The 23,887-nt window shown below is 43.4% G+C and overlaps 1 protein-coding gene across 1 annotated transcript in view; it reads left to right on the top strand.

Moving 5' to 3' along the window:
* The first annotated feature begins 8,780 nt into the window (after positions 1 to 8,780).
* The window catches only part of chdh (choline dehydrogenase), a 95,473-nt gene continuing 80,366 nt past the window's right edge, over positions 8,781 to 23,887 (top strand). Inside the window, exon 1 of the mRNA XM_060835162.1 lies at positions 8,781 to 8,860. The gene's annotated coding sequence lies outside the window, so the exon portion shown is untranslated. The remainder of the gene's footprint in view (positions 8,861 to 23,887) is intronic.

The raw sequence follows: 23,887 nt of genomic DNA, 5'->3' as shown, positions 1-23,887 counted from the left end.
GGTCTAGATGGACCAGTAATGCACTCAACAAGGTTCCCCATGGGAGACTGGTTAGCTAGGTTAGATCTCATGGAATACAGGGAGAACTAGCCATTTGGATACAGAACTAGCTCAAAGGTAGAAGACAGAGGGTGGTGGTGGAGGGTTGTTTTTCAGACTGGAGACCTGTGGCCAGTGGAGTGCCACAAGAATCAGTGCTGGGTCCACTACTTTTCACCATTTATATTTAGATTAGATTTTGATTAGATTCCCTACAGTGTGGAAACAGGCCCTTTGGCCTAACAAGTCCACACTGACCCTCCAAAGAGAAACCCACCCAGACCCATTCCCCTACATTCACCCCTGACTACTCCACCTAACACTATGGGCAATTTAGCATGGCCAATTCACCTAACCTGCACATCTTTGGACTGTGGAAGGAAACCGGGGCACCCGGAGGAAACCTACGCAGACACGGGGAGAATGTGCAAACTCCACATAGACAGTTGCCTGAACTGGGAATTGAACTGGGGGTCCCTAGTGCTGTGAGGCAGCAGTGCTAACTACTGAGCCACCATGTTGCCCAAAAATGATTTGCATGTAAGCATAAGAGCATAGTTAGTAAGTTTGCAGATGACACCAAAATTGGAAGTGTAGTAGACAGCAAAGAAGGTTACCTCAGATTACAATGGGATCTTGACCAGATGGGCCAATGGGCTGAGAAGTAGCAGATGGAATTTATTTTAGATAAATGTGAGATGCTGCATTTTGGGAAAGCACATCTTAGCAGGACTTATGCACTTAATGGTAAGGTCCGAGGGAGTGTTGCTGAACAAAGAGACCTTGAAGTGTAGGTTCATAGCTCCTTGAAAGTGGAGTTGCAGGTAGATAGGATAATGAAGAAAGCATTTGGTATGCTTTCCTTGATTGATCAGAGAATTGAGTACAGGAGTTGGGAGGTCATGTTGTGGCTGTACAGGACATTGGTTAGGCCCCTTCTCGAATATTGCATGCAATTGTGATCTCCTTTCTATCAGAAGGATGTTGCGAAACTTGAAAGGGTTCAAAAAAGGTTTACGAGGATTTTGACAGGGTTGGAGGACTTGAACTATTGAGAGAAGTTAAATAGTCTAGAGCTGTTTTTCCTGGACATTTGGAGGCTGAGAGATGACTCATAGAGGTTTATAAAATCATGAAGGGCATGGATAGGGTAAATAGACTAGGTCCTTTCCCTGGGGTGGGGGAGTCGAGAACTAGAGGGCATAGGTTTAGGGTGAGAGGAAAAAGATATAAAAGGGACCTAAGGGGCAACGTTTACATGCAGAGGGTGGTGCATGTGTGAAATGAGCTGACAGAGGAAGTGGTGAAGGCTGGTACAATTGCAACATTTAAAAGGCATCTGGATGGGTATATGAGTAGGAAGGGTTTGGAGGGATATGGGGCAGGTGGGACTAGATTGGGTTGGGATATCTGGAATGCATGGACGAGTTGGACTAAAGGATTTGTTTCCATGCTGTACATCTCTAGGATTCTATGACTGTATGACCTGAAAGAGTTATTGCTATTATGTGGGGAGTAATGCGGAAATAAACTGGGAAGTACTAATCTAATTGTGTGTAATGTAGATATAGGAGATGCTGTTCTGATTAAGCAACATCCTTATTGGCATGACCCTCTAAGGTTGGCACAGGTTCTGAAGGAGATAGAGCACATGCTCCAAGATGACATAATCAAAGTGAGTTACAGTGATTCGAGCTCACCTATAGTCCTGGTGCCAAAGCCAGATGGTACCCAATGGTTATGTGTGAACTATCGCAAAGTCAACGCTGTTACAAAGACTGATGCATATCCAATTCCATGTGGGAGGACTGTGTCGAAAAAGTGGGACAAGCAATTTACATTTCTAAGTTGGACTTGTTGGAATGCAAGTATGTCTGTCAAAGACAGCAAAAGCAGTTTTAGCTTTCATAACACCAAATAGACTACATCAGTTCAACGTCATGTCATTTGGTATGAAAAACGGTCCAGCCATATTTCAGAGACTAACTAATAAGGTCATTGCCAGATTACCCACCTGTGTTGTTTACATTGATGACCTCGTGATTTTTAGTCACTCATGGAAGGAACATTTACAGCATTTATTGGACTTGTTCGATTGACTTCAGAAAGCAGGCTTTGTGGTAAACCTAGCTAAAAGTTAATTTACCAAAGTCCAAGTCACCTTCCTAGACCAAGCTATTGGACACAGACAAATGGCCCCAAGGGATGTGAAAACAAAAGTAATTGGGGAATTTCCCACACAGTACTACAGTTTCTGTGATTGAGTGGATTTTACTGGAAGTTTGTACCAAATTTTAGCAGTGTGGCTGCTCCACCCACCAAATTGTTACTAAAGAGCAAAAGTTTCAGTGGACAGTGGATTGTCAAAAGGCATTTGACGCCTAAAAACTAGTTAACCACTGCCCAGTATTAACCACACAGGATTACACAAAGTACTTCAAGCTGGCTATCAATGCCAGTGTTGGTGTCATATTCCTGCAGGATTAGATTACTTACAGTGTGGAAATAGGCCCTTCGGCCCAACAAGTCCACACCAACCCTCCCAGACCCATTCCCCTAGATTTATCCCTTCACCTAATACTGCAGCATGGTCAATTCACCTAACCTGCACATTTTTGGACTATGGGAGGAAACCAGAGCAAACACAGGGAGAATGTGAACACAAGGCAGGAATTGACTCTGGGACTCAGGTGCTGTGAGGCAGCAGTGCTAACCACTGAGCCACCATGCCACCCAGGAGGATGACAAAGGAATAGAAAGACCCATCTGGTATTTTTCCAGGAAGTTGAACATTTATCAACAGAAATATTCAGCAGTGGAGGAAGAAACTTTGAGCTTGGTGTTGACATTTCACTGTCTGTATTACCAGCAATGCATCTGAGACAATCATATACATTGATCATAACCCATTGACATTTGTGGAAACATTTAAGGACAAAAATGCCAGACTGTTTAGATGGAGCTTGTTGTTGCAGCCATTCAGTTTGACAACTGTGCATGTGGCAGATCATGAAAATATGATTGCTAATGCATTATCGAGGCTCGAATGAGATATGGAGATATTTAGTGGCGGGTGTGCCATGGCCTGAATTTGCATGTGGTTATGCGTGTTTGCATGTTTATACTTAGTATAATGTATATGTGTGTTCAGACGACTAACCAGGTTGTTGAAGAGTTTTAAAAAGGAAGTCATCTTTTGATATTGATGGTTTAATTTTTTTAAGGAGGGAGGTATCACAAAGCAGGTCTCTTTTTTTCTTAAAGCTGTTCCTTTTCTTAAGGATACTGTCCTTGGTTTTTTCCAGAGGAGTCATAAAAACCTCCTAGATCCGAGGTGACTAGTTTGGTACAGAGATGAAAAAGGATTTTGAGAGGTACTTTTGTGCATATGTAAACAGATGAGATTTCAGGCCAAAGTGGTCATGTTTTACAAGTAACCTGTATCATGAAAGGGGAGTGGTTAGCTCTCTAGCTGAGCAGTTCAATCTAGAACTAGTTAGGAGTTCAGCTGTGTGGAAACAGGTTGCTAAACTCTCTCTCCCCTTCTAACTTCACCCGAAAAGCACTTGTTCTATTTTTAAGGGGATTTGCTTATTGGGATTGTTGTGAATATCCGAAACAGCATAATTAAGTCTAGTTAGGATAGATTGAGTTCTGTTGGGGTTCTTTATTCTGTTCTTTGTATTTGATTGTGTAATTTTGTGAGTAAAGTTTTGCCTATTTTTAATCCTGGTAGTCACCCAAGCTAACTTACTCTGAGTAATTTTCACTGTACACTTACTGAAACAAATTGCAAAATTATGGTCTGCGCTGCCTACTTAATAATGTTTTGAGTAGTCTGGCCTTGTCCATAACATCAGGTCCATGGTGGTTTTGAATTTGTACTTCTTCAACATTAGAGAAAAAAGATGGGGCTGTAGCAGGGAAATGATTAGTGGAAGATTATGAGTGAAATTTCTAAAATAAGAACATCAAAAGAAAGCAAACAGTTAAATCAATGTGTAGTTTATTCCTATTGACTTCATCATAATAATGCATTTCCCTATTCACATGTGAGTTTGATGTTCGATCAATTGGTAATTTTGAATGTGAGAGAGATATATCTTTGTTAAGCTAAGGTATCAAGGGACATGGGCAAAAGACAGGTAGATGGAGTTAGCCCACAGATCTGCATGATCTCATTGAATTCTATAACAGGAAGGAGGGACGAAATGGTTTACCCCTGTTTCTGTGTTCCTAATTCTTAAATAAAGTAAATGTCATCTTCCTCAACCTATTTGTGGGTAGCACGGTGGCACAGTGGTTAGCACTGTTGCCTCACAGCACCAGAGACCTGGGTTCAATTCCTGCCTCAGGCAACTGAGTGTGTGGAGTTTGCACATTCACCCTGTTTCTGTGTGGGTTTGCTCTGGTTTCCTCCCACAGTCCAAAAACAGATGAATTGCCCATAGTGTTAGGTTAGGTGTATGGGTGGGTGGCAGGTTGGTGTGGACTTGTTGGGCTGAAGGGCCTGTTTCCACACTGTAAGTAATCTAAACTTGTTTTCTTGTTGCTTCTTTCCTTAGGATAGATAGGCTTCAGATGGAGATTCAAGATGGTGGCGATCTGATAGGTCTGCCTTGCTGGGCTCTCCACCGTAACCCAAGCAAAGTGTTGCTTTCATCCATACTAGCCAGTAATAAACCTTTTCTTAAAAATCAGTAGAATAAAGCCCCCAGAGCCTTTAAATATTAATTTTAACATTTAGGGAAGAAAAGAAAGATGGCAAAAGGAAAGAGGTCGTGAGGATCACAACATACCGGGCAATCCCCTACAGTGACTCCCACGGCGGTGCCTGTGAACTAACTGAAGCAGCAGAACGTAGTCTTGGAATTTGTTAAACTCCGAGAGAAGATTGAGTCGTGGCTGGAGGGATTCCGTACTAAACTAGAACCGATCTATGTCATGCTACAAAAGCATGAGCAGGAGATTCAATGTCTTGATCAACGCGTGGGAGAGGTTGAACAGAGAGCCGCTGCGTTGGACACCACGGCGGAGGTGGCAGTGGGGCAGATTCAGGTGCTGGAAAGTCAGGTGCTGGCCTTACTTAATCAGGCCGATGACCTCGAGAATCGAGGTCAAAGAACAAACATATGTATAGTCGGGCTGCCAGAATGAGAAGAAGCAGAACGTCCCTTTGTACCCTACAACATCCTTTGGCACTATTCACAACTGTGTGTCCTTGCTAAGTATGTACCTGTCAGACAGGGAGGAGGTTGTCGAGTGCAGGAGTGGTTTACTAAGGAAGTTGAATCTCTTGTCAAGAGGAAGAAGAACGCTTGTGGGAGTACCTGACCTGGACGATGGAACACAATTTCCTTTCAGGTGATCACGAAAAGGTTTCCTGTATTTGGGTATTTTCATTACTCCTGCTTTTCACCAATTGTACAGAGCTAACTTTGTACAATTATTAGAGAAGATAAAACAAGACCTTCAGTGTTGGGAGGGGTTACCAATATCATGATTGGGTTGAATAGCTCTGATTAAAATGAATGTTCTTCCTCGCCCACTGTACCACATGAGAATGCTCCCATTGTTGCTGCCTAGACAAGCACTGCGGAGGCTTAATAGCTGATTTGGATCTTTTATTTGACGTCCTCTTGTTAAATTTGCTAAGCTGCAACTGTCAAAGGGAATGGGAGGGGTAGATCTCCCAGACTTTAACTGATACCAATGAAGCTCCTTGTCGTCTCACATGAATGATTGGGCATGCAAAAATCCGAAATCGATATGGCTTGACATTGAGGTCTTCCAGGAAAAATGTCCCCTCCTTAATTTGTTATTTATGGATAGGATGAAAACTTTTGCTGAGCACTGTAAAAGTTTGATCATTATAAACATAGTCAAAACATGGAAAATGATGTGGCAGAGCAAGGGTAATCTACATAAGACCTCCCTGTTCACTCACTTAGTCGGAACACCAGGATTCAGGCCAGGATCAATGGATTCCAGCTTTAAGGTATGAGAGGCCAGGGGAGTGTCCTGTTTGGGAGATCTATTTGAGGGAGATATCTTGATGTCTTTTGACCAGTTGAGTCATAAATATGGGTTATCCAGTAGGGTTCGTTATTTTTAGATCAGGGACTACATACAGAAAAGCACCATCTCTTGGCTCAGCCCTGTATGTCCAATACGGAGAGAGGAGTGCTTCAGTGTGCGGGCACTCTCTCGGTCAGTACCCTGTATTATCTACAGAGAGGGAGTGCATTGGAAGATATGGAAAGACTTTGTGGAGTCTGTAATCAGGAATTGGGAGCAGAAATCTCGTTGGAAGCATGGGAGGATATCTGGGGGAGAATGTGAAAAAGATTCTGATTTGCAATAAAGCACAGGCCATGCAAGTAAAGATTCTCCACAGGGCCCATTTGGCCCCAGAGTGGCTAGCAAAATTTTAAAAAAGTGCATCTCCAAGGTGTCCTAAATGCAGAACAGACATTGATACTTGCACACATTGCTTGTGGTTGTGCCATAAGATTAATAGATACTGGGATGCATAGCAAATGTATTGAAGGGGATCTTGGGAACTGAAGTTAAGGCAGATCTAGTATCTCTTCTTCTGGGATTGCCGAATCTGCCTTTGATAGATGAACACGGGAAGAGACTATTCAACATTCTTACATATTGTGCAAGGACGATCATTCTAATGAGCTGGATATCGGCAAACCCCCTGGGTAAGTTAGTGATGGAGCATGTCCCCTTAGACTTTCTTACGAAGGTGGTGCACCAGAAAACCGAGCTGTTTTATAAGACATGACAACCCTTTTTGAATCAAATAGATGTAGACTTATCAGCTATACTGATGAGGGCCTTTGTATAGCCACAAAGACTGGATTTGGCAGTCCAGGGGCCCTGAGGGGAGGAAACATGAAAAAATATGGATATGTTACCTGATGCTCCCATTGATTGTAGCTTCGGTGGGGGAGCGTCGAGTGGTGTAATTTAGTTTAGTTCAATTTATGTTAATTTGATTTAATTTGTTACATTTAATTATTTATTGAATTTTAATGTGGGAAGATCGTTCTATATCTTTGCAATAGTTTTGGTTTGTTCTGTAAAGTATTAGGTAGTTTATTGTTATTGATGTCTCCTGCTCCTTGGATGCTGCCTGGCCTGCTGTGTTTTTCCAGCACCACATTTTCAACTCTGGTACTCCAGCATCTGCAGTCCTCACTTTCTCCTAGTTTATTGTTACTGTTGTTATATCATGAGATTGCTATATTATCTTTTTTACCTTTATAATTTTATGAAAATAAAAACCTTTTCTAATTAAAAAAAGGCTTCAGATTGGTTCCACAGGTCTGTGCAACGTCGAGGGCCAAAGGGCTTGTACTTCGTTGTAACCATAGAGTCATAGAGATGTAAAGCATGGAAACAGACCCTTCAGTTCAACCCGTCCATGCTGACTAGATACCGCAACCCAATCTAGTTTCACCTGCCAGCACCCAGCCCATATCCCTCTAAACCTTTCCTATTCGTATACCCATTCAGATGCCTTTTAAGTTTTGCAATCGTACTAGCCTCCACCACTTCCTCATTCCATACACGTACCACCCTCTGTGTGAAAACGCTGCCCCTTAGGTCTCTTTTATATCTTTCCCCTCTCACCGTAAACCTATGCCCTCAAGTTCTGGACTCCCCGACCCCAGGAAAAATACCTTGTCTATTTACCCTATCCATGCCCTTCATGACTTTATAAACCTCTATAAGGTCACCCCCTCAGCCTCCGATGTTCCAGGGAATTCTATGTCCTATAAAATTCTGATTTTAAGTGTGGGATATACGTAAAGTAATGTTACTTCTGCAATTATAATTGCTTATACAAAGTAAATGAACTCACGCCACTGTGTAATTGTTTCAGCCAAGAACTGAGTCAACAAGAATGGAAACTATGTGGAGGAAATGCATAATTTTTTTTTGTATTAGCTAAAAATGTATGCAAGAAAGAAACGGGACTGCGAAACAATGGTAGAAATACAGGCGACTAGATAAGATGCTGTGAAGAGGCAGTTAAGCTAGGTACGCCTGTACAAAAAGTAGGTATAAACATCTGTTTCCCACTTTTACAGAAACACAGGAACAAACCCCAATTAAAAGAGTCTTAATGATAAGATGCTGTGAGGGGCAGCACAGATGGAGGGAATAGATAATGGTAAGCAAAGGATATGACTAACAATGACCTACAGCAAGATGAGGTCAAACGGCCTTGTGAAGCCAGGAATAAGCATTTTGTCACAGACAAGGCCGGATAAGACAAGAGATAAACAGGAGTAATAGGTACCGGTCTTAGGGAAGTGGAGGATGTAAACAGTGGGGGTGAGGAGTCGGGGGGGGGGAAGCGATGAAATAAAAACAAATATATAGGAACCAAATTATATAAATATCAAGTATTTGTTGAATTCGGTGTGTGAGTCCCTTGCCTTGTACAGAGAGACAGACAGTGGACTTCACACCCACTTGCAAGTGTGAAATAAATGACACTACTGAATCAGATCTTGTCTCGGACTGAAATTATTGAAGTGAGTGAGCTTTGTATTCGAACCTTCCAGCTCAGCGAGCAAATTTACATCCAGAACCCCAACCTGAGCCGCAAATCAGTTCAGAACTGGTTCAGTGATGTGACCTGGGCGGCAGTCCGATCCGTGAAATCCAGCTCCGCACGACGCCGACCACCCAGCGCGAGCCGCTCCATTCCATTCCAGGGGGGGGCGATCCACCCCGGGTCGCGCTCTGCCGGCGATCGCGATTCCAACGGTCGGGGGACAAGGCAGAAGGGGGCGGGGGGGTAAGTGGATGTGTGAACCCGGCTGGGCACCTTCTCCAAAGTGGCGGGGTGGGAAGGGGAGGGGGCGGTTCATGTTGTCTGAAAAATGTTTTATCGAGTCGAAATTTTCAAGCAGCGGTTGAAGGGAAGGAGTGTAGTTTTGAAAGTTACACGGATTTGCGGCTCGCGACTTGGTGGACACACAGGCCCCGAGGGTCAGCACACCTCCCCTCACCCTCACCCCCACCACCCCCACCACCCCCACCCGGCGGAGGGCCTCATGTTTAGTGAGATTCCTTTGCATTCCCTGGAATCTGCCTTGACCAGTTCAGGCTGGAGGTATTCCTGGACCGCCTTCAGAATGGTGGCAGCTGCGACTGTTATTCAGTTTATTTTGTTCAGGGTACCCCGTTTTTTTTTCTTCAGTTCGGGGGGTGGGGGGGAGAATTTAGATCCCACCCACTGCGAAGAGGCTGGTGTTGAGAATAAATCACCGATGCACGCACTACTTTGTTGGACTAAACTAGTTTCTGCACAATTGCAGGTGATTCTGGTAATACTCAAGAGTCTCATAGTTCTCAGCTGGGGCTAGCACTCACTCTGCCTTGGTTACTGTTAAATGTTTCATTTTCAAATAATGATCCCATTTGCCTTTAACTGATTTTAAAGTCTTTACTTAAATACCTACTTGTACTGACGCATTCCATGATCTAATAATCCTAACTCAAGACTCTTTCTCCTCCCAGTGAAAATCCTTGATTTCCATCTCTGTGTTCTTCACCAGCTGAGTCAACCTTTTACCATTTACCCACAGGAAACTCATATCAGTGATGGCTGCGATTCTGGTTATAGAGCCGTTGGAAAAGCGCAGCAGGTCAGGCAGCATCCAAGGAGCAGGAGAATCAACGTTTCGGGCATGAGCCCTTCTGAAGAAGAGCTCATGCCTGAAATATCGATTCTCCTGCTCTTTGGATGCTGCCTGACCGGCTGCGCATTTTCAGCTCTGATCTCCAGCATTTGCAGTCCTCACTTTCTCCTATAGAGCCATTGGGTCATACAGCATGGAAACAAACCCTTTGGTCCAACCAATCCATGCCATTGATAATCGCAAACTAAGTGAGTCCCATCTGCCTGTCCTTGGCTCTTATTTTATTCGTGTACTTATCCAAATGCCTTTTAAATGCTCAGTTTCATTTACCTGTTTGCTCACCGCACCTATCTTCATGCTATTCTCGTTTACTATGTTGCTGCTGCTCATGGCTCCGCAGGAAATTCTGAACCTTGGTATTTTCAGCCTTGCCTTAGCCTTAAGCTTGACTTCTTATTCCCTAATCATCCTCCGGTGAACTCCAGTTCACCCTCATGTTTCTGACTCATATTCTCCATTCTCTACTGAGCCTCTCTTTTACCTCTGGTTCTCTCCCTGGCCCTCCCAATTTACTTTTCTCCCCTAAATTCTTCCATTCCCAAAATTCCATTGTCGAGTCTTCCTCTTTCTCTTCACCCTGAATTCCATTTTTTATTCTTCTTATTCTAACACTTGAGCCTTCTAAAGTTAGCCCATTACCCTATTGACCTATTGTAGTTTGGAACTTCCATTCTTTTTATTGAATGCAAGCATGGATCTAATTTGCTGCTGCCACCTGCAAGAACTTCCTCTCATTCTCCCAATTCCTCTGCCACATCTGCTTGGACAAGGAAACGTTCCACTCACGAACATACCAGGTGTCCACCTGTTTTGAACAATGTGCTTACCTTCTCCCCACCCATCCAGACAGCCCTCTGCCACACTACATCTATTCCCTGTTCCACTGCTATAAACTGCCCTCCCCCAACATATTAAAAGACAGAGGCCCCCGGGTCCTCAACTACCAGTCTCCGCATCCAATGCATCTTCCTTAAAAGCTTCCGCCAACTCCAACTAGATCCCACCACCAAAAACATGTTCCTCTCCCACCCCTCTCTGCCTTCCACAAGCATTCCCTTTGACAGTCCTTGGCTTGTGCCACTCCCCACCAAGCTCCCAGGTACCTTCTCTGCAACCGCAAAAGATGCAAACCTGCCAGTACACTAACCACCACCTCCATTCAGGGCCCCAAACTGTCCTTCCAGGTGAGACAGAGGTTCACCTGCCTCACTTCCAACCTAGCTTACTGCATCATTGCTCTCAGTGTGGTCTTTACATTGGGGAGACCAAACGTAAACTTAGGGAATGGTTCACCGAGCATCGCAGCCGAGTCTGCAGGAGACAACTGGACCTCCCAGTCACCACCCATTTCAACTCCCCCAATCATTCCCTTTCTGTCATGGCCATCCTTGGCCTCCTCCAATGCCTAAATGAACCACAGCGCAAATTGGAGCACCAGCATCTCATCATCCGTCTGGGCAGCCTAAAGCCTGGAGGACTCAACATTGAGTTTTACAATTTCAAATAGCCTCCTTTCCTAGCTCCTACCCATCCCTTCCGCTGCTCCCTGCCACCATCCAGATTCGTTCCTCCTATTGACCAACCAGGTTGTACCCTCTACCTGTCTTCACCTATCCCCACTTCACCACCTTGTCCCCACCACCCCCTTTATCTGCAGCTCCGCTAACACCCACCCCGAGTCCTGAAGAAGGGTGACACCTGAAACATCAACTTCTCCACCTCCTGAAACTGTCTGACTTGCTATGTTCTTCCAGCCTTTTGCCTGTCTATTTTGGATTCCAGCATCTGCAGTTTTCTTTTGTCTCTGAAACCAAAATAACAAGGAAAGTAAGTTGTCAAGAGGATGTACAGAGTTTGCAAAGAGATCTGGATAGGTCAAGTCGATGGGCAAAAATTTGGCCGATTGAATAATGTAGGAAAATGTGAACTTGATCGTTTTGGTAGGAAGCACAGGAATGGAGTACATTATTTGAACAGAGATGTTGTAGAACGCACTTGAATTAAAGAATCTGGGTGTTCTGGTATGTGAACAAAAAACGAATGCGCAGACACACCAAATGAATAAGGAGGCATACCGAATGTTAATATTGCAAGAGGTGTGGAATGTGAAAGTAGATACATTTTGCTGCAGATGCATGGGACTTTGTTGAGACCACATCTGTAGTACAATGCCCTTTTTTCACTGAAGTGTTATGGAGTAGAAGGAGACCATTTGGCTCATTGTGTCTGCACTGACTCTTCAAATGAACAACATTACTTACTGCCAATTTTATACTTCCTTCCTGTTCCCTTGCACAAACTCTCAAAATAATCATCCAAAATCCTTTTGAAATCCATAATAAACCTATCACTACCACTCTTCCAGTCAGTACATTCCATATCCTTAATAGTTACTATGTGAGAAAGTTTATTTCTTAGCTCAGTATTTTGGTTTCCTTATTTGAAAAAGATAGGTATTTTAGAAATAGTTCAGAGAAAGCTTATATGATTCATTCCATAAAACCATAAGGCATAGGAGTGGAAGTAAGGCCATTCGGTCCATTGAGTCCACTCCGCCATTCAATCATGGCTGATGGGCATTTCAACTCCACTTACCTGCATTCTCCCCGTAGCCCTTAGTTCCTTGTGACATCAAGAATCAATCAATCTCTATCTTGAAGACATTTAACATCCCGGCCGCCACTGCACTCTGCGGCAATGAATTCCACAGGCCCACCACTCTCTGGCTGAAGAAATGTCTCCGCATTTCTGTTCTGAATTGATCCCCTCTAATTTTAAGGCTGTGTCCACGGGTCCTAGTCTCCTCGCCTAACGGAAAAAATTTCCTAGCATCCACCCTTTCTAAGCCATGTATTATCTTGTAAGTTTCTATTAGATCTCCCCTTAATCTTCTAAACTCCAATAAATACAATCCCAGGATCCTCAGCTGTTCCTCGTATGTTAGACCTACCATTCCAGGGATCATCCGTGTGAATCTCCGCTGGACACGTTCCAGTGCCAGTATGTCCTTCCTGAGGTGTGGGGACCAAAACTGGACACAGTACTCCAAATGGGGCCTAACCAGAGCTTTATAAAGTCTCTGTAGCACAACGGTGCTTTTATATTCCAACCCTCTTGAGATAAATGTCAACATTGCATTCGCTGTCTTAATCACGGACTCAACCTGCATGTTTAACTTTAGAGAATCCTCGACTAGCACTCCCAGATCCCTTTGTACTTTGGCTTTATGAATTTTCTCACCATTCAGAAAGTAGTCTATGCTTTTATTCTTTTTGCCAAAGTGCAAGACCTCGCATTTGCTCACGTTGAATTCCATCAGCCATTTCCTGGACCACTCTCCCAAACTGTCTAGTTCCTTCTGTAGCCTCCCCACTTCCTCAGTACTACCTGCCTGTCCACCTAACTTTGTATCATCTGCAAACTTCGTTAGAATACCCCCAGTCCCTTCATCCAGATCATTAATATATAATGCGAACAGCTGCGGCCCCAACACTGAACCCTGTGGGACGCCGCTTGTCACCGGCTGCCATTCCGAAAAAGAACCTTTTATCCCAACTCTCTGCCTTCTGTCAGACAGCCAATCCTCAATCCATCCCAGTAGCTCACCTCGAACACCATGGGCCCTCACCTTGCTCAGCAGCCTCCCTTGTGGCACCTGATCAAAGGCTCTTTGGAAGTCTAGATAGACCACATCCACTGGGTTTCCCTGGTCTAACCTACTTGTCACCTTTTCAAAGAATTCCAACAGGTTTGTCAGGCATGACCTCCCCTTACTAAATCCATGTTGACTTGTCCTAATCAGACTCTGCTCTTCCAAGAATTTAGAAACCTCATCCTTAATGATGGATTCTAGAATTTTACCAACAACCAAGGTTAAGCTAATTGGCCTATAATTTTCCATCTTTTGTCTTGATCCTTTCTTGAACAAGGGGGTTACAACAGCGATCTTCCAATCATCTGGGACTTTCCCTGACTCCACTGCCTCTTGAAAGATCTCAACCAATGCCTTCGCTATTTCCTCAGTCACCTCTCTCAGAACTCTAGGTTGTATCCCATCGGGGCCAGGAGATTTATCAATTTTAAGACCTTTTAGCTTTTCTAGCACTTTCACTTTTGTAACGGCAACCATACTCAACTCAGCCCCCTGACTCCCTTTAATTGTTGGGACATTACTCATGTCTTCCACTGTGAAAACTGACGCAAAGTACTTGTTAAGTTCTCCTGCTATTTCCTTATCTCCCATCACTAGACTTCCAGCATCAGTTTGAAGTGGCCCAATGTCTACTTTTGCCTGTCGTTTGTTTCTTATGTATTGAAAGAAACTTTTACTATCATTTCTAATATTACTGGCTAGCCTACCTTCATATTTGATCCTCTTCTTTCTTATTTCTCTCTTTGTTATCCTCTGTTTGTTTTTGTAGCCTTCCCAATCTTCTGATTTCCCACTGCTCTTGGCCACTTTATAGGATCTCTCTTTTTTCTTTAATACATTTCCTGACTTCCTTTGTCGGCCATGGCTGTCTAATCCCTCCCCGGATAATCTTTCTTTTCTTGGGGATGTCTGTACAGTGTCCTCAATTATACCCACAAACTCCTGCCATTTTTGCTCTACTGTCTTCCCCGCTAGGTTCTGCTTCCAGTCTACTTTTGTCAGTTCCTCTCTCATGTCCTCATAATTACCTTTATTTAAATGTAATACCATTACATCCGATTTTGCCTTCTCTCTTTCAAACTGCAGACTGAACGCTACCATATTATGATCGCTGCTTCCTAAGGGTTCCCTTACTTTAAAATCTTTTATAAAGTCTGGTTCATTACAAAGCACTAGGTCCAGAATAGCCTGCTCCCTTGTGGGCTCCATGACAAGCTGTTCCAAAAAGCCATCTTGTAAGCATTCCATGAATTCCCTTTCTTTGGATCCACTGGCAACATTATTTACCCAGTCCACCTGCATATTGAAGTCTCCCATGATCACTGTGACCTTGCCTTTCTGACATGCCTTCTCTATTTCCCAGTACATGTTGCGTCCCTGGTCATGACCACTGTTAGGAGATCTGTACACAACTCCAATTATGGTTTTTTTTGCCTTTGTGGTTCCTCAATTCCACCCACACAGACTCCACATCATCTGACGCTATGTCATTCAGTTCCATAGATTTAATTTTGTTCTTAACTAACAAGGCAACCCCACCCCCTCTGCCGACCTCCCTATCTTTTCAATAAGTTGAAAATCCTTGGAGGTTTAACTGCCAGTCCTGACCCCCGTGTAACCACGTCACTGTGATGCCTACCACATCATGATCATTCACTATGATCTGTGCCATTAGTTCATCTGCTTTGTCATGAATACTACGAGCATTCAGGTAAAGTGCCTTAATGCTAACTTTATTATTAGAGATATTGGAAGGCATAAGATGTCCTAAGTTATCCTTCCCTTTTGCTGCATTCCCAGTCTGCCTCGAGTTTAGATCCGCCTCCACATATGCTATCCTGTTGCTTATCTTTCCATTTAACTCCATACTCCCTGTTGCTTTCATTTTCCTTTCTCCCCCCCCCCCCCCCAACTCAGAAGTTTAAAGTCCTACTGACCACCCTATTTATCCTCTTCACTAGAACATTGGTACCTGATCGGTTCAGGTGGAGACCGTCCCAACGGTACAGATCCCCCCTGTTCCAAAACAGGGGATTCCTGGGATGAAAGATTGATTTATGAAGTTAGGATGAAGATGTACAGTATACGTTGTCTTGATACTCTGTATTTTCAGGTTAAGTCCCACAGTCATGAAGCTCTATATAACTTTGGCTGTGTACCGGAATTAACTGTGGTGCTAAATGCCAATTGTTTGGGGTCATCCAGCTGGTTCCTTCACCATCTAACACGTTAGATCACTCCAGCATCCTAAGCCATCTCCTCTACCATCCACCTAAACCCTAGCTGATGAAGGGCACAGCTCCTGTCAAACAACAGTCTCTACTCATCTTGGGGGAGAGCTCTGGCATAAAGTGTCTTTGTCCTAAATCTTGATCAGGTCTGGGTAAAAGACAGGCAATTGCAGAAAGAATGTCTGAAGGCTTATATGCTCATTAACCGAAACTGCATATCAATGTTCTGATTGTGCACCTGATGGAAGAAATTTGTCATCAGTGCACATAACTTTGGAGGAGGCTCAATGGTAAAGTTGCAGAGTCAATGGTAACATTGCAGAGTCTAATGGTGGAAAGTTTCTATCTGAAATGCACCAGTGCCTCATAGTTTTGCCTAGACTGGAGACTCAATACTTTGGCAGCAACCATGTGTTGCTTTCTGTCCTGGAAAATCTTGGTTTTCTCTGTATAATTGTGATAGACTCTGGGATAGGATTAAGGTGCTCATCCTGTGCCACAATGTCATGGCAATCAGCTGATTTATAAACAATACTCTGGAGCAGTCCTGTCCAGCATCTTGAACAAGTGATCACCTGGTTTCCAACTCTTGCCAATTTGTTGGCCAGGATTGCAAAGATAGATGTCCAGATAGAGGAGGCATGTGGTACTGCACCTGATGGACCTGAATTCCTCTGGCAAGGTACTCATCTGTCATGGGTGAGCAGAAGGCCAGAATATTTATTTCAGTTGATTCTTGCAGAGGATATTGTCAGGAAAGTCTCTTTGGACTCTCACATCCTCCGTAGGTTGGCTGGGTCTATGAACATGAGGAATATGGAGCTGAAAGGGCCACTTCCATACCCAACCTGAATCAAACCTGACATATTATTGTGTAAAATTTGCAGAATGGCTGCATTCAAATTTAATATAACTGGCCAGATAAGACACAGTCGTCTTCCAAAGTGGAAGGGTGCTATACGATCACTAGACATCTGTAGCGATGTACAAGAGTCAGGTCTGAGCGACTAAATGTGTCTAAAATTCAAAGGCTCATGAGGATCGGAGTAGGAACTCATGAGTCACTGTCAGATGTCTTTTTCTGACCATGAGAATGATACTCATCATCTAATCTTAGAGTTGAACAGTCATGCAACATGAAACAGATCCTTCTTAGCCTGCTGGATTCCTCCCTCTACAAGGATTTCTTAGCCTGCTGGACACACTTTCCTCATTCCTGAAGAAGGGCTCATGCCCGAAACGTTGATTCTCCTGCTCCTTGGATGCTGTCTGACCTGCTGCCCTTTTCCAGCAACATATTTTCAGCCCTGATCTCCAGCATCTGCAGTCCTCACTTTCTCCTCCAACCAGTCCATGCCAACCATAATTCCAAACTGAATTATTCCCACCTGGCTGTGCTTTGCCCATATCCCTTCAACCATTTTTTATTCATGTGCTCATTCAAATGTGTTTTAAACATTGTAACTACCCTCATCCATCACTTCCTTTGGAAGTTCATTCCACATACATACACTGTGTAAAAAAAAGTTGCCCCTCATGTCTTTTTTAAATCTTTCTCCCAATCTAAACAATTTGCCTCTTAGTCTTGAAAGCCCCTACCCTAGGGAAAAGACACCTGCCACTTACCTTGTCTATACTCATATGATTTTTGTAAACCTCCAAAAAACGTACAAGCCTATCCAGCCTCTCGTTATAATTCACCTCTCCATTCCCAACAACATCCTGCTAAATCTTTTCTGAACCCTCTCCAGCTTGATAATACCCTTCTTATAACGGCAACCAGAACTGGACATAACACCCCAGAACAGGCCTCACCAACGTCCTGTACAATGTCAACGTGACGTCCCAAATCCTATACTCAAATGACTGAGCAATGATGGCAAATATGCTAAATGCCTTCTTAACCACCATGTCTACATGTGATGCAAACTTCAAACAGTTATGTATGTGAACTCCTAATTCTCTGTGTTCTACAAGATTACTCAAGGCCCCACTTTTAATCATGTAAATCCTGACGTTGTGAGTTTCCAAAATGCAATACCTCGCAAGTGTGTACAAGACAATGTTCTGATTCAGTATGTGGATGTACCTACCAGAGAAGGTGCAAAACTTGACCTACTCTTGGGAAGTAAGGCAGGGCGGGTGACTGAGGTGTCAGTGGGGGAGCATGTTGGGGCCAGCGACCATAATTCTATTAGATTTAAAATAGTGATGGAAAAGGATAGACCAGATCCAAAAGTTAAAGTTCTAAATTAGAGAAAAGCCAATTTTGACAGGGTTAGGCAAGATCTTTTGAAAGCTGATTGGGGGCAGATGTATGCAGGTAAAGGGACGACTGGAAAATGGGAAGCCTTCAGAAATGAGATAACGAGAATTCAGAGAAAGTATATTCTTGTCAGGGTGAAAGGAAAGGCTGGTAGGTATCGGGAATGCTGGATGACTAAAGAAATTGAGGATTTGGTTAAGAAAAGGAAGGAACATATGAAAGGTATAGACAAGATAGATCGAGTGAATCCTTAGAAGAGTATAAAGGCAGTAGGAGTATACTTAAGAGGGAAATCAGGAGGCAAAAAGGGACGTAAGATAGCTTTGGCAAATAGAATTAAGGAGAATCCAAAGGGCTTTTACAAATATATTAAGGACACAAGGGTAACTAGTGAGAGAATATGGCCCCTCAAAGATCAGTAAGGTGGCCTTTGTGTGGAGCCGCAGAAAATGGGGGAGCTACTAAATGAGTATTTTTGCATCAGTGTTTACTGTGGAAAAGGATTTGGAAGAGAAAGACTGTAGGGAAATAGATGGTGACATCTTGCAAAATGTCCAAATTACAGAGGAGGAAGTATTGGATGTCTTGAAATGCATAAAGGTGGATAAATCCCCAGGACCTGATTAGGTGTAATTTTCCCTAGAACTCTGCGGGAAGCTAGAGAAGTGATTGCTGGGCCTCTTGCTGGGAAATTTGTATCATCGATAGTCATAGGTGAGGTGCCAGAAGACTGGAGGTTGGCAAACATGGTGCCACTGTTCAAGAAGGGTGGTAAGGACAAGCCAGGGAACAATAGACCCGTGAGCCTAACCTCGGTGGTGGGCAAGTTGTTGGAGGGAATCCTGAGGGACAGGATATACATGTATTTGGGAAGGCAAGGACTGATTCGGGATAGTCAACATGGCTTTGTGTGTGGAAAATCATGTCGCACAAAGTTGATTGAGTTTTTTGAGAAAGTAACAAAGAGGATTGATGAGGGTAGAGTGGTAGATGTGATTTATATGGACTTCAGTAAGGCGTTCGACAAGGTTCCCCATGGGACACTGATTAACAAGGTTAAATTTCACAGAATACAGGGAGAACTAGCCATTTGAATACAGAATTGGCTCAAAGGTAGAAGACAGAGTGTGGTGGTGGAGGGTTGTTTTTCAGACTGGAGGCTTGTGACCAGTGGAGTGCCACAAGGATCGGTGCTGAGTCTTCTACTTTTTGTCATTTACATAAATGATTTCGATGCGAGCATAAGAGGTTTCGTTAATAAGTTTGCAGATGACACCAGAATTGGAGGTGTAGTGGATAGTGAAGAGGATTACCTCAGATTACAACAGGAACTGGGTAATCCAAGATGGACGACGGGAAAAATTTTTGGTTGTAACAGCTGCTCCTTTTTTGAGGTATTTTAGTTGCTGGTGGTGATTTCCTCAAATTCCAGGAGCAGCAATTACTGTTTTTACATGCTGTTACATTGTTTTGGAACTTTGGAAAAAAAAGTCAAAACAACAGCAGTTTTAAAAGAGAGAAGAACAGACAAAGGAGCCACATGGTGAGGACAGTGCAAGAGAGAGAGAGAGAACCTGTACATATACTGCTTCTGCTGTTTTGAATTCATTTATTGCTGGACATCGGAGTGCGTCTGGAAAAATTAACAAACAGTGAAATTCACAACTAATCTTGGAGGAACCTGTTAGGGAGAAGTTCACAGCACAGAATCAGATAAGTTAATTGTTGTTTTAAGTGTGTCCCAACAGAAAGGCTGCAGTAGTGATTAGAGTGGATTGTTTCTTGATTATATGTTTTTGGAGATATGTCTCTTGATTAAACTTAAAATATAAGCCATAACTATTAATTTAACGTGGGGCAGTGTTTTGTAGAGGAATCAGATGATGTTATTTTCTGGGTCTGTAGATTGTGAGGGAGCAAAAATGGCCTTTAGTAGAGTGGTATGTACTTCTTGTCAGATGTGCGAGTTTGAAGAGAATTTAAGGGTTACTGCAGATTATATCTGCCATAAATACTGTTGGATGCGAATGTTATCAGACCGAATGGATCGGCTGGAGAGACAGTTAGAAGCAATGAGGAATTTACAACAGCAACAGTATGTGATGGATGACAGTTATAAGAAGGATGGAAAGTCTCAGATACAGTCACATAGATGGGTTAACTCCAGGAAAGGTAAGAGAGGTAGGCATCTAGTGCAGGAGTCTTTTGTGGATATACCCATTTCAAACAGGTATGCTGTTTTGGAAAATGTAGGGGGTGATGGATTCTCAGGGGAACATAGCACAAACAGTCAAGTTTCTGGTATTGAGACTGGCTGTAATGCAACAAGGGGTACGTCGGCTTCCAAGAGACCAATTGTGTTAGGGGATTCTGTAGTCTGAGGTACAGACAGATGTTTCTGTGTACACCAGCGAAAAAGCAGAGTGAGGCAGAAATTTAAAAAGGAGATCCTCAAGGATAGTAATACCTGGATTACTCCCAGGGCTACGAGCTAGTGAGGGCAGGAATAGGAGGATAGAGCAGGTGAATGCATGGCTGAGGAGATAGTATATGGGAAAAGGATTCACATTTTTGGATCATAGGAATCTCTTTTGAGGTAGAAGTGACCTGTACAATAAGGACGGATTGCGCCTAAATTGGAAGGGGACTAATATATTGGCAGGGAGATTTGCTAGAGCTGCTCAGGAGGATTTAAACTATTAAGGTGGTGGGGGTGGGACTCAAGGAGATAGTGAGGAAAGAGATCAATCTGAGACTGGTACAGTTGAGAACAGAAGCGAGTCAAACAATCAGGGCAAGCAGGGACAAGGTAGGACTAATAAATTAAACTGCATTCATTTCAATGCAAGGGGCTGAACAGGGAAGGCAGATGAACTCAGAGCATGGTTAGGAACATGGACTGGGATATCATAGCAATTATAGAAACATGGCTCAGAGATGGGCAGGACTGGCAGTTTAATATTCCAGGATACAAATGCTACAGGAAGGATAAAAAGGGGGGCAAGAGAAGAGGGGGAGTGGCATTTTTGGTAAGGGATAGCATTACAGCAGGGCTGAGGGAGGATATTCCCAGAAATACATCGAGGGAAGGTATTTGGGTGGAACTGAGAAATAAGAAAGGGGTGATCACCTGATTGGGATTGTATTATAGACCCCGTAATAGAGGGAAATTGAGAAACAAATTTGTAAGGAGATTTCAGTTATCTGTAAGAATAATAGGGTGGTTATGGTAAGGGATTTTAACTTTCCAAACATTGACTGGGGCTGCCATCGTGTTTGGGGATTAAATGGAGAGGAATGTGTTAAGCATGTACAAGAAAATTTTCTGATTCAGTATGTGGATGTACCTACTAGAGAAGTTGCAAAACCTGACCTAACCTTGGGAAATAAGGCAGGGCAGGTGACTGAGGTGTCAGGGGGGGAGCACTTTGGGGTCAGCAACCATAATTCTATTAGATTTAAAATAGTGATGGAAAAGGATAGACCATATCTAAAAATTGATGTTCTAAATTGGAGAAAGGCCAATTTTGACACTATTAGGCAAGAACATTCGAAAGCTGACTGGGGACAGATGCTCGCAGGTAAAGGGACGGCTGGAAAATGGGAAACCTTCAGAAATGAGATAACGAGAATCCAGAGAAGGTATATTCCTGTCAGGGTGAAAGGAAAGGCTGGTCGGTATAGGGAATGCTGGATGATGAAAGAAATTGAGGGTTTGTTTAAGAAATAGAAGGATGCTTATGTAAGGTATAGGCAGGATAGATCGAGTGAATCCTTAGCAGAATATGAAGGAAGTAGGAGTATACTTAAGAGGGAAAAACGAGGACATGAGATAGCTTTGGCAAATAGTATTAAGGAGAATACAAAGGGTTTTTACAAATACATTAAGGACAAAAGGGTAACTAGGGAGAGAATAGAGCCCCTCAAAGATCAGCAAGGAGGCCTTTGTGTGGACCCGCAGAAAATGGGGGAGGTACTAAATGAGTTTTTTGCATCAGTGCTTACTGTGGAAAAGGATATGGAAGATATAGACTGTAGGGAAATACATGGTGACAACTTACAAAATTTCCATATTACAGACGAGGAAATGCTGGATGTCTTGAAACGGGTAAAGGTGGATAAATCCCCAGGACCTGACCAGGTCTACCTGAGAACTCTGTGGGAAGCTGGAGAAGTGATTGCTGTGCCTCTTGCTGAGAAATTTGTATCACCGATAGTCACTGGTGGGGTGCTGGAAGACTGGAAGTTGGCAAATGTAGTGCCACTGTTTAAGGAGGGTGGTAATGACAAGCCAGGGAACTATAGACCAGTGAGCCTGATCTCGGTGGTGGGCAAGTTGTTGGAGTGAATGCTGAGGGACAGGATGTACATGTATTTGGGAAGGCAAGGACTGATTAGGGATAGCCAACATGGCTTTGTGCATGGGAAATTATGTCTCAGAACGTTGATTGAGATTTTTGAGGAAGTAACAAAGAGGATTGATGGGGTACAGCAGCAGATGTGATCTATATGGGCTTCAGTAAGGCATTCGACAAGGTTCCCCATGGGAGACTGATTAGCATGGTTAGATTTTATGGAATACAGGGAGAACTAGCCATTTGGATACACAACTGGCTCAAAGGCAGAAGATAGAAGGTGGTGGTGGAGGGTTGTTTTTCAGACTGGGAGGCTTGGAGTGGAGTGCCACAAGGATAGGTGCTGGGCCCTCTACTTTTTGTCATTTACATAAATGTTTGGATGTGAGCATAAGAGGTACAGTTAGTAAGTTTGCAAATGACACTAAACTTGGAGGTGTAGTGGACAGCGAAGAGGGTTACCTCAGATTACAACTGGATCTGGACCAGATGGGCCAATGGGCTGAGAAGTGGCAGATGGAGTTTAATTCACATAAATGCAAGGTGCTGCATTTTAGTAAAGCAAATCTTAGCAGGACTTATGCACTTAATGGTAAGGTCCAAGAGAGTGTTGCTGAACAAAGAGACCTTAGAGTGCAGGTTCATAGCTTCTTGAAAGTGGAGTCACAGGTAGATAGGACAGTGAAGAAGGCATTTGGTATGCTTTCTTTTATTGGTCAGAGTATTGAGTACACGAGTTGAGAGATCATATTGCGGCTGTACAGGACATTGGTTCGGCCACTGTTGGAATATTGCAGTTCTGGTGTCCTTCCTATCAGAAAGATGTTGTGAAACTTGAAAGGGTTCAGAAAAGATTTACAAGGATGTTGCCAGGGTTGGAGGATTTGAGCTGTAGCGAGAGGGTGAACAGGCTTGGGGCTGTTTTCCCTGGAGCGTTGGAGGCTGAGGGGTGACCTTATAGAGGTTTACAAAATTATGAGGGCATGGATAGGGTAAATAGACAAAGTCTTTTCCCTGGGATCAGGGAGTCCAGAACTAGAGGGCATAGGTTTAGGATGAGAGGGGAAAGATGTAAAAGAGACCTAAGGGGCAACCTTTTCACACAATGGGGTGGTACGTGTATGGAATGAGCTGCTAGAGGAAGTGGTGGAGGTTGGTACAATTGCAACATTTAAGAGGCATTTGGATGGGTATATGAATAGGAAAGGTTTGGAGGTATATGGGCCGGGTGCTGGCAAATGGGACTAGATTGGGTTGGGATATCTGGTCGGCATGGACGGTTAAACTGAAGGGTCTTTTTCCATGCTGTACATCTCTATGACTCTATGGCTTCATATGCCACTTCTCAGCCCCTGTAATCTTTGATATCCTTCTTCAGTGTGTACTACCAATTTTGATGTCGCTCAAACTTACTAACCATGCCCTCTGTATTCTCATCTAAATCATTTACATAACTGATAAACAAAAATGGACCCAGCACTGATCCCTGTAGAACACCACTTGAAACAGGCCTCCAATCCGAATATCAATGTCTTACCACCACTCTGTCTCCTGCTGTTCAGTCAATTTTGTATCCAATTGGCAAGCTCACCCTGAATCCCATGTCAGCTGACTTT

This window comes from Hemiscyllium ocellatum, chromosome 14 (genome assembly GCF_020745735.1).
Source record: "Hemiscyllium ocellatum isolate sHemOce1 chromosome 14, sHemOce1.pat.X.cur, whole genome shotgun sequence".
NCBI lineage: Eukaryota > Metazoa > Chordata > Chondrichthyes > Orectolobiformes > Hemiscylliidae > Hemiscyllium > Hemiscyllium ocellatum.
The sequence above is the reverse complement of the archived record's forward strand: the minus strand, read 5'-3'. Positions and strand labels throughout refer to the sequence as shown.